Below are 18,263 nucleotides of genomic sequence, written 5' to 3' on the forward strand. Positions count from 1 at the left end.
TGCATAACAGTTGGCACTGCAGTTATCAGGACATGGCCCTGTCAAAGGCGGCACTATACCTTGGGCAGTACAAAATGACTGCCAGGAGAACATGCTGGCCAGATCCAGACAGCATTAACCACACATATGAATAGCTCATTGACCCCTGCATATTGTGGACAGGCAACATGTTTTCATGTGTATTGGTACAGCCCTGCCAATGTGTGCTGTGCTGCTTTCTCCATGCATACATATATGTTACTGCATTTGTGTGGGTATAGGGGGGAGGCACACCTGTCAACTGTACACATTTGCACAGACTGTGCTGATATTTTCTTTACATTTTGGTTCCATTTAACATACTATAGTGCCCTGTCTTGGGTAGTGGAGACATATCAGTACAGAGGCCAGGTCAGATTGCACTGGCATACATTTGAGTTTCAGACTTCTTACCCTTCATAGCCTTACTGCAACTGCAGGTCTTGCTGTGCTACGACTGTGTGAGTCTGTAGGGGGGTTAATTCAACATGGCCGCCATTTGCGTGCCTTTACCAGACATTTTTCTGTGGCTTTCTACAGTTGACTTGCTGTGTGGGGTGAGGGGTGGTTATGGGACACCCGCCCTGACGTCCATGTCTGTGACCTATGACCTCCCCAGTTAGTTGTCCCCACACATATACTGCAATGGGATTTCTAACCTTTGGTACTACTGCATAGTGTTTGGAGGCCGGTCTTGTCCAGACATTCCCTGGTGTCCCACATAGCTGTCAGTTGTGTGCTACTATCCCAGTAGGACACTCCATTCCTTTGCATGCAACATTACCATAGATATGCTAGCAGAGCATACTATTCCATTCCTTCATTGCTAATGAGACTGACTTACCTTATGCTTGCATCAGTTGTGAGGACGGTGCTTGAGGGGTGCTTATGTTGGATGCACACTGCCTATACATGGTAAATTACAGGTAATGTGATGTGTGTCATCCATTTTACTGTGTGCGAATCAGAGGGAGGTGTCATTCCCTGGGTTCCCTACAGTGTCAGTGTGTGTGCTATGCATTGCCTTTTTGCCAAGGCGTGAGCATACTGGGCACACTTCTGTCTGCCTATGGGGGCAGGATCAGAGGCCTCCTCCTGTGACTCCTTCTGTGCCTGTGGGGACCATGGCAATGGTGGTGGGCTGTGTGGCCCTTACACATGTTGTTCCTGCTGCAGCTGTTTATGCAAGATCATATTGTGTAGCATGGCACATACTATGAACATGTGTGCACATGTGGCTGTAGAGTACTGCGAGGCTCCAACACATATGTCAAGCCAGTGGAACCATGACTTGAGCATCTCAAACACATGCTCTATAATGATCCTTGTTTGTGTGTGTGCCTCATTATGACGTTCTTGTGTAGGTGTGTATGCATTTCTGATGGGTGTCATCATCCACAGCTCTAGTGCATAGTTTGCATCCCCCACCAGATGGCCATATGGGATGCCCCTACTGCCAAATGGCTGGTACAGCTGTGACGAATGCCAGATGTCTGAGCCATGATAGCTTCCAGGGCTGCCAGCAAACACATTTATGATAAAGCCCTGGGCATTGCACATGATCTGTCAGTTGATGGAGAGGAACCCCTTGTGGTTTATGTAGACCCTACCCTGTTCACCAGGTGGTGCTTTGATGTGGATGTGCTTGCAGTCTATGCCACCGAGTACCTCTGGGTATCGTGCTACACAGTGGAGGAGACACATATTTCTGGTCCTCTCTTCACAGGTTTAGGGAATTACATATGCTCACCGGCATGTGTTAGCATGGTGTCAAGGAAGTGGTGGAGTACCCTGGATGCAGATGCCTCTAAAATCTCCATGATGCACCAGGTAGATCTTTGGAAAGGACCTGTAGCTAGAATTGTTAAGGCTACACATACCTTGTATCCACTGGGATGGGTTCCCCTCTGTTGGTTCTAGCTTTGAGTTGAGGCCAGCACAGCTCAGCAATTTGCTGATGTATGTAGCACTCTACTATCTCCAGATCATGACAATAAGAGCACTGGTAAAACCGAATAAACAAACCACAAAATACACAAACTGGCTGAAGATAAATCCTTTTTACTTCCAATAAAGAAACACAATTTCCAGAATTTAAAATGACACACAAACAAAATCAATAATCAAGTAAGGTAAGCGCTTTCGTTTGATGGTTGCCAAACTTTTTCAAACAGGTAGCCATCATTTCCTGTTAAATAAATAAATAAATAACAATGTTCCGATGATGTAATACATTGTATTTCCCTTAAACCTTAAAGAAACAATGTATCTTCTAAAAGAATGTTATGAATGAACCCTATCGGAACATTATAACAATCATCAATAAATTGATATGCCCAACCTTTTAAAACATTCTTAAAACATAAACATTTAAAACCTTTAAATTTGTATATATGTTCAATACTCAATTTAAATAACAGTATGTTATGTTGTCAAGAAAAGTAACCCACTACTACCCAAACCTTAAAAGGTTTTACCCAACGCGAACTTGTGCAGTAAAACAAACAGTGAACCAAGTGAAACAGATGAAATGCAGTTATATGAAATGTCGCTTATTTAATCATTTACTTCCTTGCATAAGAAAGCACATAATTATATCAAATCCTTCTTATTCCTATTTAATAATAAAATAATATAATAATATAATAATATAATACAATCCATTAATAGTATATTCTGAAAGGTCTTATTAGCCTACCTGTGGGAAACGGAACTAGATTTTAAATTAAATAAGGAAAACAAGATTATAAAACCAATTTATATGGTTAAGAAACCATCCATACAAAATAAGGTGTTATTAGTAATTATTAGTGTGTGCGGTATTATGTATAAATTTATTAAGCCTTACATCTTACAATTTTAATCAATTAGTAACCAATATAAATAAATATAAAATATTAACTATTAAATTGTATTGGTTGTCAAGATGTCTATAAAGTGCATTGTACAAAGTAAACAACAATCAACTTTAATATATAAATAAATTACCATTGTAGTCAAATGTATTCTACTAAGACAATAAATAATGCATAATAGTGACAAATAATAATAATAATGAATAATAAATTTAATTGACAATAATTGTAACATTATCAATATATAATGAATATACCATAATGTGTAAATAATAAAATGCCAATTAAATTCACGATAAATGTGCATAATGTTTTTAAATTAAATTGTATAATATACCTTAATGCTTATAGCTAACTAATGCAATGTTATATATAATTTAAATGCTCTAAGTATTATTGAAAATATATATAAGTTAAAATACAATAATACCTCGAAGTAAAGGTGTGAACAAAACCTTGTTTATCTTTCTAAAGTTTTTAATTTTAGGATGCTTGCAATTGAAATGGCATTATTTAATCCAGGCCAATTATGTGCATTTAGTTTAATTTGCCATTGTAGTTCTAATTTTTCTAAAAGAGGTTGCCACGCACCTCCCTAGCATCCAAATTTAATACATCTAAAAATAAATTTAAAGGAATGAGATGTATGTGTATTAATATGTTTCGCTAGAGCATTAGTTTCATTACAATCACGTATAGCTCTAATATGTTCGCCCATGCATTCTTTTAATTTCCTTTCAGTTTTTCCTACATAAAACCCTGTACAGGCACAACATATAGCACAATATACAATTTTTTCACTAATGCAACTAGCTTTTTCCTTTATTCTAACGTTCACACCATTAATGGTTATAGTAGTAGTTTCCAACACATAACATAGGTTCATAGGTTCAAAGGATGGTACTAGGCTAACTGCCCTTGCGGGTCATTTTAAGCCTAGCCAGTTATCCCTTGTGAGATTCAAACCCTGTACCTTGTGTTTGCAAGGCAAACACCTTAACGATTAGGCCACCCTCACAAATAACAGCAATATTTACACCTACCACATTTATACATTCTCCCATATTTAGTAATCTGTGTACTTTCCAAACACTTTTTTAAATTTTTACCTTTTTGTACACAATTGGTGGGGTGTAGTTGAAGTGGTAGTGTAATGACAAATCAGCTGTTAAAAGTTGCCAATTTTTCATGAGAATTTCACGAATAGAAATGCTGTCGGTGTTAAAAGTAGTGATGCAACTATTACTAAACCTTTTCATTTCACTATTTACTTGTGCATTTATAACATTATGCGACAAGATCTCTGAACGAGAGATATTCAATTGTGATTCATTCACTCCCAAAATATTTGCCTCACCAAGTACTGCAGTTCTTAGTATTGGATCTTTAGTTATAATAAGTTCATGGTTTAATAGAGGCTTAAAGTGTAAATTATCACGTTTTGTTGTTACTTCAAACATGACATCATCTATCAATTTATTAAGGTACCCTCCACGTTTAAACATCTCGCTTAAATTTAAACATTCAGATATGAAGTCATCCCTATTACTAACCATTCTTGCTGCTCTAACAAATTGGCCTTTTAGAACAGCTTTCTTTTGGGTATAGGGATGACAGCTATCGAAATGTAAAAAATTATTACTATATGTCTCTTTACGAAATATTTTTGATATATATCTCTTATTATTGTGATCTCTTTCTAATAATACATCTGAATAAGCTACTGAATTTTTATTTCTGCAAATTTTAAAACTGAGGTAGTTGTGTTAATATAATTTAAAAAGTCATCAATTCTTTTTTCCTCTCCACTCCAGAAAATAAATATATCATCTAAAAAACACAAGTAAATTTTGCAATAAATAAAAAATGGTGAATTAAAAATATATTTTTCCTCCCATACACACATTACAATATTAGTATAGAGGCCTCTGCAAGGAGACCCCGTAGCTACACCTTCTTTTTGTAAATATAAATTGTTATTGAAAAGTATAAAATTATTCTTTAAAATAATATCCCTTTTCCATCAATCCATTCCCCACTGATGTGGTATAACAGAATATAAATCCTTGACATCTATTGTTAAAAAAGTATCATTTTCTCTATTCGAGCCGTTTATGTCTTGGTTTTTGTGAGCTATATGGATTCGGCTGAGACGGAGACTGAAACCGCACAGGATAATATGCTTGGCAATTTAACGCAATTAATCCAAAAGTTAACAGATAGACTTGACTCGACTTGAACAGCGTAATTTGTCACAATGCTCCAACCTTTCACTCCATTCTAATCCGTTTGTAGACATAAACGGCTCGAATAGTGGTGAACCAAATACAAGGGTTTCTACAATATCTACAACTGAATTAATTGGAACAGACCCGGGAATGGCAGAATGACCATCTAGAGCCATAGGAACTGTTCCATCAAGAAGTGATGATTTTACCTCTTGGCTTAATTATAATGGTAGTTTTGAATCCGCAACAAATTCTAATTCAGGTATGCCTAAAACTTATCAAGATAAATTAACTGAACTTGACTATGTTTTATTAAAGATAACGAAGTTACAAATGGATAATAATTACTTTTCAGAATGCATAAAAAATAGCATAGTCCCAAAAGGTTTACGTGTTTGGCGGTTTCCTACCGGCCTTACAGCAAATTCACCATTACATATGGATCTACTTAAACCTTTTGATAAATTTGGTGTGGATTACATGAATCTGGTCATTAGTGACAATAAGAAAACAATATAACTTTTATCAAAGAAAGCAAATGCACTTCATATAGCAGTAAAAAATTATTCAGCCTTTTTTAACAATGACTTTGATTATCAGCGTATATTTAAATCTATAGATGAAAAAATGAAATTGATTAAAGAAAGGAAGCTAAAAAAACTGGATAGGGATGTGAATGCTTATGCTAAAGGCACGGCTTATCCCCCACCTCCAATTTCCCAACAGTGGGATTTTAAAATGACTATTTACGATAATAGGAATGAGACACACAGAAATTCTAATACAAGTATGAGAAATGTTGAAACAGATGTGAATGATGATTTTTTAGAACCAAATGCTTTTCCTCCACTCTGGAGGTCAGAAAGACTGCAACAACGTCAACAAACAGTCAACAACAGAATCAGAGGAGAACCTGGGGGCCACAGAATCAATCGTATGCACGAGGATCATTTTCCATGGGGAGGAACAACTATCACAGGGGCCAGTGGAGAGGACATTAATGTCTGCAACTTTACCATCAAGTTACCCTGTTATTTATACCAACAATACCAATGACTTCAAAGTGTACAATTATTCTGATTATGACTTTGATAATTGTATATGTGACTCGTTGTCATGAGGGCTAACATTCAGTCCTAACAAGAAAATGAATATTGTGGATTCTATTATAGATCTCAAAATTTTTGTACGGAAATTGAATTTAAGCCTTTTATTTCAAAACACTGAACAAGTAATGACGCCGTTTTACATTTCTAGTTCCTATAACCCCCCCATTGCATCCGACATTGGAAACTTTTGAAAGGATATGTGAATTAGATTTTCGGGCACTTGATTCTTCAGGAATAAGAAATAATAAAAAATATAATACAACCAAACAAGAAAATGAAACCTTAAATATGTTAATGGAAACAAAAAGTATTAGACTTATAAAGCCAGATAAGGGAGGGGGTATGACTATATTCAATATTGAAGATTATAATACTAAAATGGAAACTATATTAATAGAAATACATATATAAAAAGCTCTATCAATGAATTAAATGGAGCATACAGACGTATAAGGGGTACCCTGTATGACTTGTTCATTGAAGGAGACATTGACATAGATGAATTTAACTTTATGAATGTTAGTTACCCTAGGACTCCAACTATGTTTGGAGTCCCAAAAGTGCACAAAAATTTGAATACACCTCCTTTTAGACCCATTGTGGATGCACAGGGTTCGATTACTAACCCGATAGCAAAATTTATTGACAATAAATTAAAATCATTTACACAGGTTCATAGGTTCATAGGTTGATACTAGGCTATCTGTCATAGGGCATTTACAAGCCTAGCCAGAGTGTGTTTGGCTTTTGCCACCCTTCTTAGATTAGTTGACTGTGCCTCTGTATAGTAGGTCACAGAAGATATCCCATTTAAGGTTAGTTTACCATGCCTCTGTCTAGCAGTGACACAGAAGAGATCCCAGGGTAAATTTACGATCTCCCATCCAAACGTCAAGATTCTTCTTGAAGAGGGTCATTGAGGGGCTCTGTCTGACATGGATTGGGATTTGTTCCAGAGTGAGGGGAGCCTCTGGGATATGAATCTGTCCCTCCAGCATGTTCTATTTATTTCTGTGCTGAGGTTTAAGTCACTGGAGCGTGTAGTTCTGATGGATTTGGATTTCTTGAGGTGGAGCATGTCCATTAATTCTGGGTTGGACATGGCTTTATATGTCAGGCACAGATCACCTCTGAGTAGGCGGTAAGCAACTGAGTAGAGCTGGAGTTTCTTTAGCCTAACTGCGTAGGGCATCTGTTTGAGTCCCTTGATCTTTTTGGTGAGGTACTTTTGGGGTCTTTCTAGTTGTAGCAGGTGACGGGTAAGGTACATCCCAAATGGGGCATTGTATTCAATTATGGGCCTGATGAGTGATGAGTAGAGGGGCACAATGACCTCTCTTGATCTAGATGTGAAACCCTTCGTGATAAGGTGGGCTATATAGAATGTCTTTCTAACCACTTTGGCAATGTGATTGTCAAAAGGAGAGATTGCAATCAACTTGGGTCCCCAAATCCCTAATTACTTCTTCCATACTTAATGGATTACCACCTATGTGGTAATTTGTTGGCAATTTGTTTTTCCCAAAGGGGATGACTATGCACTTTTTGGCATTTAGCTTTAGGCCATGGCTCTGGCACCAGTTATCCATCTCTGTGAGACCTTTTTGGAGGATGCTTGTGTCAGCCAGCGAGTCGATTATGGCCCCCAGTTTGCAGTCATCTGCAAACTTTGTCAGCCATAGTCCTCCTGTGTTAGCCTGTACCTCAGAGAAATATATACCGAACAAGAGAGGTCCCAGGACTGAGCCTTGTGGGACGCCACTTGTAACTGGTTTAGAGTCTGACATGACACCTGCAATTCTGACCATGTGGGTTCTATCCCTAAGCCAGTTTGCAACCCATCTTGTGACATAGGGGTTGATATTTAAGCTGGTGAGCATATTTATGATGCCCGAGTGGGGTATTGTGTCGAAGGCTTTTGCAAGATCAAGGTAGGCTGTGTGGACTACCTTCCCTTCGTCTATGGCCTTGGTGACTGTTTCAAAGAAATTGACCAGGTTCAAGAGGCAAGATCTGCCCTTAACAAAGCCGAATTGGGTAGGATCCAGTGTTTGGAGGTTCCCAATGTCTTTCTTTATGAGTTCCATGATGATACGTTCCATAGCTTTGCAGACCAGGCTAGTTAGGCTTATAGGGCGATAGTTTCCGGGGTCCATTGTGGCACCACCTTTATGGAGTGGGACCACTGTTGCTGTACACCATTCTTTGGGTACAAATCCTGTTGTAAGGCTGAGACTGAACAGTGATTTTAAGTGAGGGTTCAGTTCTTCTTGGAGCTCATGTAAAACGCAGCCCGGGACACCGTCCGGTCCCATTGATGCTGTGTTTTTTGCTTTGGAGAGGGCAGCTCTCACCTGTGCATCTGTGATGTCAGCGATAGTCATTTGCTCATTTGGGGGGGAGGGGGGGGAAGTTTGCACTGAACCTGTCTGCCAGGATGTTGGCAATGTCTGTGGGTTCAGTGTATTTTTTGTCATTTTGCACTAATTCAGAGCATATCTGGGAGTTTCCACCCAGGTTTCTGACATAACTAAAGAAAGCCTTGTGATTATCTTTAGCGTCTTGTGCAATTTTTCTTTTGAAGCTAGCCTTAGATGATTTTATGAGGGATCGTAGTTTCTTGCTAGTACTGATCAGAGTTGCCTTCCCTTTCAGGGATTTTGCTCTATCATGTAGTAGCTTCCTCCTTCTGTTGTACAGCTTATTTATGGCTGGGGTCCACCAGACAGGTCTCCTGCCTTTGGAGGAATGTGTCTTGGTTTTATTTGGGATAGCATGATCCATGCATTCCTGTAGGTATCCATAGAATGTGTTTGTAAAGGATTCTGCGGTTTGGGCCGTATTTTCCACTGGCCTTGGGGCTTTGAAGGATTCCACCTTGGTTTTGAGAAGTGGGAAATTTACTTTTGAGAAGTTTTTGACCGTGGTTTCCTTTGCTGGGGGTGGGGACGGGATATGGATGTCCATAGTGATTAATTTATGGTCAGATCTTACCAATGAGGGGTATACCTCTGGTATGGAACATAGAGTCCCCATGTTGGTGATGATCAGGTCCAATATGTTTTCCCCTCTTGTGGGAGTGGTGACCAGTTGTTCCATAGCATTTGAGTTTATAAATTCTAGGAACCATTGGGCTAGGGTGTTGGGGCTTGAGTAGTGCTCCCAGTCTATGTTTGGGTAGTTAAAGTCACCCAATATAATGTTGTTTGGAGAGACCTTCATATTCTCCAGTGTCTCCAGGAAAGCCGAGTGGGGTTCCTGAGTTTGGGAGGGTGGTCTGTAGCAGGCTACAAACTGGAAGGCAGTTTTGCCCACTGTTAGTTGCACATGGATGGTCTCAGATGCTTCGTGCAGTGCCACTAGTCTGGAGGTATGGGTATCTTTGATGAATATGGATACTCCCCCTCCTCTTGTGGTTTGGTCTGAGTTTTGGGGCCGAAAAGCATGGTATGAGGTATAGCCTGGTAGTGCTGGGGTGCTCTCGGGAGCCTTGAACTAGGTTTCTGTTACTGCACATATATCGATATTCTCCATACTGAGGAGAGCCTCGAATGTGTGCATCTTGAGGTTTAGACTTCTGGCGTTGAGCAGCATTACCCTTAGTTTCTTTTTCCTTGTGTTGTCTAAGGAGGTGGGTTTGTCTTTTGAGCCTTGCCTAAAAAAGGCACTATGGGGGTGGCAAGAGCCTTGTCCAGTATTCAAAAACCCAGGGGTGACAGATGCAAGCTGTCCCTAGCGAAGCAACGTGGCTTGTCAAGCATGTAATCCCAGGCTGACAGACACTGGATCCCCTTTGAGTGACACCAATACTTTAGCCAATTGTTGAAATTGATCATTTTGTCTTTATACTGTGGTATCATTCTTGGTGAGGGTAAGATGCTACTCAAGGTCAGGGTCATACCGGCCTGGGACACATGATCAGAGAGCTCCTCTATGTCTCTTTTCATGTAATCCAGGGAGGTACATCTCAGGTCATTCACACCAGCATGGACAATGACAGAGTCACATTTGTACTTGCTTTGGAGTGACCTGAGTGCTTGTGTTATGTGGTGGATCCTGGCACCTGACAGGCAGCTTACAGTGACCTTCTCCTTGTTCAGCCTGGTGAGAGGGATGTCAGTGTGTCTGACACTAGAGTCACCTATTACAAGTTTATTAGGTGTGTTGTTTAGCCTTAAGGGCTGTGACTGTGTGGCACACTGACTTTGTGAACTATATGACACGTGGGTATTGTTGTGGGGTAGCAGTTGCTTGGATGTCTGCCTTGGAGGTCTCTGTTGCTTGGGCAGATTTTTATTTAGAGCCTCTGAGTATGTTTTTGTGTGTTTATGTGCTTGGTTTGCTGTTGCGATAGGTCTATGTGAGACTGGATTTGTGGTGTGTGTGATTACCTTCTCCTGCAGACTGACCATGCCAGTACTATGTTGAGAGAGCTCAGCCTCCAGTTTGGCTATATAGTTGCATCTCTCACATATATTTGAGCTTGTTGGGAAGAACAGAGGGTGGTCTGTGTACATAAGGCAGTTGTGACATTGCCTCAAGATCCCCATATTCACCAGCTGGACTGGACAGTAAACCTGAAACTGACTTTTGGACATGCCAGAATAGTATAAGGAATTACTTTTTGACTTGATCAAAAAGGATCAATAGGGAGCCAAGTACTTATAGGGAGTATAAGAGGGTGTAGTGCTTTAGTTTATTAGTGCTTACTTATAAGACACTTATCCTAGTTACTGCTGGGTTTTAGAAGGAAAATAGAGTGCTTACTTTGAGATTTGGTACAGTTCTAAGGGAAAAAGTGAAGAGCAGACTTTGTGTAGCCGGGAATAGTTTAAACCTGATTAAGCGGCACTGCACGATGCTGCGCTATCCGCAAAAAATGTGCAAAAGACGGTTTTAAGAGAGGGGGATCAAGGAGTTTGGAATTGACCCAAAATGGCCAATAAAACTACAGTTTCTAAGCAGTAACCACTCCCACAGGGGCAGGCAGGCTGTTCAGTGTTTACCACTGCCACTGATGAACACATGGACTTCCCTTTAGCCCAAGCAAGCAGTGGCCTCCAAGAAACTTACAAACAGTTCAGAACAACATCTATTAAAAGACTCTTGGGATTTTTTGTCCACAATAGGGACTATGATTTATAGTGAAAATGATACTTTTTTAACAATAGACGTCAAGGATTTGTATTCTGTTATACCACATCAGTGGGGAATGGACTGGGTAAATTTACATTTGATGGAAAAGGGACTAACTCAAAATAGTATCAATTTATTTGATCAATTATTTGATATTATTTTAAAGAATAATTTTATACTTTTCAATAACAATTTATATTTACAAAAAGAAGGTGTAGCTATGGGGTCTCCTTGCAGAGGCCTCTATGCTAATATTGTAATGTGTGTATGGGAGAAAAAATAAATTTTTAATTCACCATTTTTTAGTTATTGCAAAATTTACTTGCATTTTTTAGATAATATATTTATTTTGCGGAGTGGAGAGGAAAAAAGAATTGATGAATTTTTAAATTATATTAACACAACTACCTCATTTTTAAAATTTCCAGCTGCAAGAAATAAAAATTCAATAGCTTGTTTAGATATATTATTAGAAAGTGATCACAGTAATAAGAGATATATATCAAAAATATTTCGTAAAGAGACTTATAGTAATCATTTTTTACATTTCAATAGTTGTCATCCCTATACCCAAAAGAAAGCTGTTCTAAAAGGCCAATTTGTTAGAGCAGCAAGAATGGTTAGTAATAGGGATGATTTCATATATGAATGTTTAAATTTAAGTGAAATGTTTAAACGTAGAGGGTACCCTAATAAATTGATAGATAATGTCATGTTTGAAGTAACAACAAAACGTGATAATTTACACTTTAAGCCTCTATTAAACCATGAACTTATTAAACTAAAGATCCAATACTAAGAACTGCAGTACTTGGTAAGGCAAATATTTTGGGAGTGCGTGAATCACAATTGAATATCTCTTGTTCAGAGATCTCGTCGCATAATGTTATAAATGCACAAGTAAATAGTGAAATGAAAAGGTTTAGTAATAGTTTCATCACTACTTTTAACACCGAAAGCATTTCTATTCATGAAATTCTCATGAAAAATTGGCAACTTTTAACAGCTGATTTGTCATTACACTACCACTTCGACGACACCCCCACCAATTGTGTACAAAAAAGGTAAAAATTTAAAAAAGTGTTTGGAAAGTACAAGGATTACTAAATATGGGAAAATGCATAAATGTGGTAGGTGTAAATATTGCTGTTATGTGTTGGAAACTACTACTATAACCATTAATGGTGTGAACATTAGAATAAAGGAAAAAGCTGGTTGCATTAGTGAAAAAATTGTATATTGTGCTATATGTTGCACCTGTACAGGGATTTATGTAAGAAAAACTGAAAGGAAATTAAAAGAACGCATGGGCGAACATATTAGAGCTATACGTGATTGTAATGAAAATAATGCTCTAGTGAAACATATTAATACACATACATCTCATTCCTTTAAATTTATTGTTTTAGATGTATTAAATTTGGATGCTAGGGGAGGTGCGTGGCAACCTCTTTTAGAAAAATTAGAACTACAATGGAAAATTAAACTAAATGCACATAATTGGCCTGGATAAAATAATACCATTTCAATTGCAAGCATGCTAAAATTAAAAACTTTAGAAAGATAAACAAGGTTTTGTTCACACCTTTACTTCGAGGTATTATTGTATTTTAACTTATATATATTTTCAATAATACTTAGAGCATTTAAATTATATATAACATTGCGTTAGTTAGCTATAAGCATTAAGCGTACATTATACAATTTAATTTAAAAACATTATGCACATTTATCGTGAATTTAATCAGCATTTTATTATTTACACATTATGGTATATTCATTAGATATTTATAATGTTACAATTATTGTCAATTAAATTTATTATTTATTATTATTATTATTATTATTTTTTTTTTTTAATTTTATTTGTCACTATTATGCATTATTTATTGTCTTAGTAAAATACATTTGACTACAATGGTAATTTATTTATATATTAAAGTTGATTGTTGTTTACTTTGTATGTTGTACTTTCTAGACATCTTGGCAACCAATATAATTTAATAGTTAATATTTTATATTTATTTATATTGTTTACTAATTGATTAAAATTGTAAGACATAAGGCTTAGTAAATTTATACATAATACCACACACACTAATAATTACTAATAACATCTTATTTTGTATGGATGGTTTCTTAACCATATAAATTGGTTTTATAATCTTGTTTTCCTTATTTAATTTAAAATCTAGTTCCGTTTCCCACAGGTAGGCTAATAAGACCTTTCAGAATATACTATTAATGGATTGTATTATATTATTATATTATTATATTATTATATTATTTTATTATTAAATAGGAATAAGAAGGATTTGGTATAATTATGTGCTTTCTTATGCAAGGAAGTAAATGATTAAATAAGCGACATTTCATATAACTGCATTTCATCTGTTTCACTTGGTTCACTGTTTGTTTTACTGCACAAGTTCGCGTTGGGTAAAACCTTTTACGGTTTGGGTAGTAGTGGGTTACTTTTCTTGACAACATAACATACTGTTATTTAAATTGAGTATTGAACATATATACAAATTTAAAGGTTTTAAATGTTTATGCTTTAAGAATGTTTTAAAAGGTTGGGCATATCAATTTATTGATGATTGTTACAATGTTCCGATAGGGTTTATTCATAACATTCTTTTAGAAGATACATTGTTTCTTTAAGGTTTAAGGGAAATACAATGTATTACATCATCGGAACATTGTCATTTATTTATTTATTTAACAGGAAATGACGACTACCTGTTTGAAAAAGTTTGGCAACCACCAAACGAAAGAGCTTACCTTACTTGATTATTCATTTTGTTTGTGTGTCATTTTAAATTCTGGAAATTGTGTTTCTTTATTGGAAGTAAAAAGGATTTATCTTCAGCCAGTTCGTGTATTTTGTGGTTCGTTTATCTCCAGATCATGTAGCCCCTGGTAGGTTACCCTGGGTATGTACACTCTCCTCCTTGGTCTGTAGCAGTTGTCAGCATTATCCTCCTCTCCACTGTCAGCCTTTAGCACATACAAATGGATCACAACAATGGTGGCTCCTAACATTTTCCAAGTTAAAATTCCCCTGCATGAATACACCACTGGTGCAGAGTTTGTGGGATAAACCAGACTGTAAGGTGTTTCCATACTTTATACTGTTGTGCTGTTGATGCTGCCTTTATAATTGGCTGACTATGATACAGTCCAGCTGCCAGCTATATTACTAATGGCTTTGCTTTGGCCACTGTGAGTGTTAGAGGCATTAGTGGTAATTTGTGCATTTTTGCCTTTATTCTGCTGTTGCCTTTTCTGTAATTAATTTTTACTTGCATCTCCTCCCATTTACAGCTATTCAGCCACCTGCTAGCTGTATTATATTCGCATGGCCCATTCTGACTTGCAAGACTCCCAGAGTACTGATTCTATGTCATTTCACTCTTACTTTGTGCTGTTGCTCTTTAATTTTATTTTACATGTCCTCCCATCTTCAGCTTTGCAGCCACCTGCCAGCTGCATTATATTTGCATGGCCCATTCTGAGTTGCATTAGTGGTAATTTGTGCATTATTGCCGTTACTCTGCTGTTGCCTTTTTTTGTAATTAATATTTACTTGCATCTCCTCCCATTACAACTATGCCACCTGCCAGCTGTATTATATTTGCAATGCCCATTCTGACATGCAAGACTCCAGCGTTGTAATTTATATGTCATTTCACACTTACTTTGTGCTGTTGCTCTTTAATTTTATTTTACACATCCTCCCATCTTCAGCTCTGCAGCCACCTGCCAGCTGTATTATATTTGCATGGCACATTCTGAGTTGCAAGTATCCCATAGAAGTGATTTCTACTTCATTTATCCTTTATTGTATGCTGTTGCCCCTTATTTTTTTTACATGTCCTCCCATTATCAGCTCTGCAGCCCCCTGCCTGCTGTATTATTGAGTGCTTTCATTGGCCCATTGTGGTTTGCAAACTAACATATTGCTGATTTGTACAGCTTTTCCCTTGTCCTGATACTTCCTTTACCTTTTGCTATTTCCTGCCTCTTTGTGCCTGTGTGCTGTGTAAACATCAAGGAATGGCCCTCTCCTGGGCGCGAACATGGCCCTAATTTTATGGAATAATAGTAAACAGCCTCAGACATGCCCCCTCACTTAGCTGTACTTAGCCAAGCTGAAACCAGCCAACAGACATCCAATGTGCTTACACCAAGCATTACACACCCCCTTTTCATGTTCCTTGCTCCTTCTGCCTACACTATAGTGTTACAGCACCTACACGGTTAGGTGCAGTTTGATACTTAGAATATTTCCTAAGTTGTGACTCAGTATATGTCCCCTCATTAACATACCCCACTGCCTCCAGCTCTAGTTACTGCACTAAGCATGAGTCTTCCCCCTTAGCGACCACTGCTCCCTGGCAATGTTTACTTTCTGCATGCCATTGACTATAATGGCAAAATGCAGAAAGTTGTGAATATTACTTTCCCCCCACCCATTTCTAAATAATCTCCCCACTACCACTAGTGTACCACTTCCCCTGCCCTCAACGGCCATGTTCAGCCGACAGAAATAAAGAGTTTATTTTTTTTTTAAATGGATTTGCATGCCATTGGCCATATATTTAGCCATTGGCATGCATAACCTCAATAATACATGCTTTCTGCAGCACTGACATGCCTCCATTGTGTAGATTGCAGAAATGTATTTGGTTAGAAACCAAATATATTTCTTTTCAAGTTACACTGTTTCAGTAGGGAGACATGCCGCTTTGCTGGATTGCTAATCCAGCTCATTTGCATGGTTTTCACCAGCAAATGAGCTGATTAGCATACAGCATGGCTTTCCGTGATGGAACAGTGTAGAGCTGCCTGTGCACATTAAAACGGCACGTACCTGGATCACGAGCCAGACATTTTTCATGCAGGACCGGTTGCACTGTTCCTGCACAGAAAATAAAGCGTCATGAATCCCAGGGAACATAGTAAAAACTGAAGAACAAGAATAAATCTGGTTGAGCGTGTCTAGTTCTCATAAATCTCCTTGGTCAAAGGACTATAAGACCTATTTTGAAACAGAAAGGTTAATAAAATTAATCACACGACTCATCATGTGATACTGTGCAGAATAAATTGGTCTGTTTTTTAACTCTTGATAAATCATTGTTATTACAGTTGATTAGAACTTTTGTTTTGTAATTCTGACATTAACATATTATTGTAGAAATACCTACCAATGTTGTTTTAAGCCATTAGTTTCTTTTTCTTTTGTAATTTGGGGACTGACAAACTCAAGATTTATCTGTAGGAGCTACTGTTGAGTTCCTTAGTACTTATAAAAGCCAGCTGTGGAGAATAACTTAGAACTGGCTCTCACCCTAGGAATCAAAACTGTATATGTCACTGTAGAAGATAGAGTATGAAAGGGTAATGATAAGAAGTACAAGTATATGGGAGCTAAATAATGTACATGAACCCACAACAATAAACGCCCTAGCCACGCATCTTAGAATATAAAAGGTGGAAAAAGGAGTTCATGAGTTAAACAGGGTAGTAATGAAACAGTGGACACCCTCACTCATATTCCCATGGAATTTGAAAGGTTCTTTCAAAGCATTTATAGTATGGAGGAGGGCTGTAGGGAATGCTCATTTACCATAACTTAAGGGAGTTAAATAGGATGAAGCTTTCAGATGAATGGGGAAGTAGTCTGTTGTCTGACTTTACAAGGCAATAAGTTACAGAAGAAATTTGAGGCAGGCAAAACATTAGTCACTAGAACCAGATGGGATCCCAACTGAAGCATGGAAATTAGGAGAAGCTTTAACAATAGCCTGGGTCAAATTATTTAACAAGGTGAAACAGACAATAATTTTATTTTATTTATTTAACATTTGTTGACCGGGAATGTCCGACTAGGTTCCACAGAGCCTGTTTTCAGCGGAGGCCCGGGGAGAAATGCTCCAGATGCATGTCTTTGGAATGTTGGAATAAGACTGCCAGAGTTGTGGAAAAGAGGGATGATATCAGTTTTGCCAAAAGAAATGTTAATTTATACAGACTTATTACTGTTTTAAATCATAATTATAAAATTTATATAAACACCAGGCATTGCAAAATGGTTGGCAGGAGTTCTGCCACAGTTATTAAGCATGGATCAATGTGGTTTTATACAAGAATAAAGGTCATTAGATAATACAGTAATACTGATAATAACTCAATATGCTAGGAAGGCAGTGAAAGAGGTAAGGTTGTAACCTTCAACACAGAAATACATTAAACAGGGTGGATTGGATATTTTATATACAGTCTTAAAGAATAGAGGGTTCCCTAAGACCTATATAGATGTAACTGAAGAACTATATAGGAGGCAGTGAGACAGGTTAAAGTGGTAGGTGAAATTGCAGAAAACATTTGACTCTGAAAAGAGAATCAGCAGGGATATCCTTTGTCTTCATTAGTATTTGCTTTATATTTGGAGCAACAGACATTAAAAATTAGAGTTACACGAGTAAGAAAATATAAGTAGGTGGGGCAATATTAAAGATTAGCCTTTAAACAAATAACATAATTTAACATTAGCCAACCTTAATTGTAAGACAATTATTACTGGATTATGAACATTACCTGGCTATAGTATCGGTGAAGAAAAGAGTAAGACAATAAGTATTGTTTGGTCTAATATTGCTACATACTCAAGTGTGCTAGCTTGCACTGCATTTGAATTGTTTTTACTGCTGTTTTAGCTACTTTTCTGTAAAAAAACCAACAAAAAAAACTGTAAGCCTGTTTCCTACCTTTCCTGTAACTATTGTAGTCCAGATACAGATTTGCTGTATCCAGGACTGTATGTAAGCTTCTGAGCCCCCCTCCCCTACAAGCCTTTCTGCTTTGGAAGGAAGGCTTCTAGCTTGTCAGTGGGAGTGGTAAGCACTAGG

The sequence above is a fragment of the Protopterus annectens genome, chromosome 4.part0 (assembly GCF_019279795.1).
Source record: "Protopterus annectens isolate FY-2018-M chromosome 4.part0, PAN1.0, whole genome shotgun sequence".
Lineage (NCBI taxonomy): Eukaryota > Metazoa > Chordata > Ceratodontiformes > Protopteridae > Protopterus > Protopterus annectens.